At 40.4% G+C, this 1,678-nt stretch overlaps 1 pseudogene; it reads right to left on the bottom strand.

Moving 5' to 3' along the window:
- Positions 1-455: 455 nt before the first annotated feature.
- On the bottom strand, positions 456-1,159 carry LOC103288049 (calcyclin-binding protein-like; annotated as a pseudogene).
- Positions 1,160-1,678: the final 519 nt, after the last annotated feature.

Here is a 1,678-nt window from a genome sequence, read left to right as displayed (position 1 = left end):
AACTGAGTTACCCAGCCAGGATCAGTATTGCAAATGTCTAATAACTTCATAGAATTTCTGATATATCTATATTAGTATCATAGATCCATGCACATATAACCTAAGAAGATTTATTATCACTTTTTATGCAAATTGCCAGGTTTACTTTTTACTTATTCTGACATTGGTGGAAGCTGATGAAAAGAACTTAAAAGCAAGCAATAACTTCTGTTTTCTACCCCTTAGCTAAACAAAAATGCACACCTTGTGGCCTTTTCATTCAGCCAAACTTGCTTTTGCTTTTATACATTTCACATGAGAAGGCAGTATTACCCTTTCTTGAACAAAATGATCAGGTTACTCAAGGGCCATCTTTAGAGGAAGTGTTTAATAAGCATATTTTGTTTAAATAAATCTTCCAGCAAAAAATGGAGGATTTATTGCCTTTACTTAAGAGAAGGCTCTGTAGCATTATCTCAAAATTCTGCATCTCCTTTGGCTTGTTTCTCTCTTGGTTTCACCCAAGCCCTATTAATGGTTTGTTTCCTATCATCTCCATCTTCATACATTTTCTTACAACATTCATCAACCCCTCACTAGCCTGTTTCAGAGTCATAAGAGGGCTTTTCTTTCCCTTTTCAACTCCAGTTGGGTAGTCCTACTACATGTTTTTTTGTTTTGTTTTGTTTTGTTTGTTTGTTTGTTTGTTGCTTTCTTTTTACACAATATAATCCCCATATCTATCTTGACTTTTTTGGAACTGCCTTCCACAGAGATGGGTTTCAAGAGGTTCATGCTCATGGGGTAAATATTCCCAATTTAACTATTTACCAAAAGGTCAAGTGCTCTCTCTGTGACATGTGCCAGCAGGTTCTCAGTGGGGACTGGATGACCTCCAGTTAAGGTAATGTGGATTCTCACAAACTTGTCTGGCTGATCCCACCCATAATTACTTTTTCCCACTGTATATCCCATCGTAATGGGAGCGACCACCACAGCTGGGTTTTCATTGTCCACCGGTTCTGCTTTCCTCTGTAATCTCTGCTGCATCTTGTTCTTGATTTCGGTCTGTCTTAGATTTTTCAGCTGTAAGAGCATCGTGTACTCTTTTTTTTCCAGTTACCTTTTCCAGAAGCACCTTCTCCTCTTCTAGATCCTTCTGTAGCTCTTCCCCAGCTGAAGCCAGGATCCGGTTGTGTTGGGCAAGGCCCGAGCTGCAGTGTGCCTGGGGATGAGCAGGAAACGCTGCCCCAGCTTGAGTGGCAGTGCCCACGGGCTCTTTCATCACTTCCTAGTTGACAATGCTGCCCACACAACTGCGCATAGCAAAGAAACCTAACTGGCCGGACGTCTCTCTTCTACAAGGTGACAGATTTTCCAGGAGTGCTCTGGGAAATCTTCGTTTGATGTCAGACTCCAGTTCAAATTGGATTTTGGAAAGTTGTCAAAAATGTCTAAAGGTGTGAACACTTGACTCCATAGGATCACCGGTCCCTGTGAAACCATACTTACCATTTCACCAAAGTGACAATTCCGAGATTTCCAAGGCACATACAGAAAGATAGTTATTAAAACTTAGCTCTTTTAATACTGAGAAGTCTTGATTTTCTTAAGTAAGCCAAGACCTGATAAAGACAGCACGAAGCTCAGGAACTTCTCTAAGACACAAACTGTTGGTTTCCTAGGCAGATAAATTAAA

This window comes from Eptesicus fuscus, chromosome 7 (genome assembly GCF_027574615.1).
Source record: "Eptesicus fuscus isolate TK198812 chromosome 7, DD_ASM_mEF_20220401, whole genome shotgun sequence".
In the NCBI taxonomy this organism is placed as follows: domain Eukaryota; kingdom Metazoa; phylum Chordata; class Mammalia; order Chiroptera; family Vespertilionidae; genus Eptesicus; species Eptesicus fuscus.
This window is presented reverse-complemented; position numbering and strand designations above follow the sequence as displayed.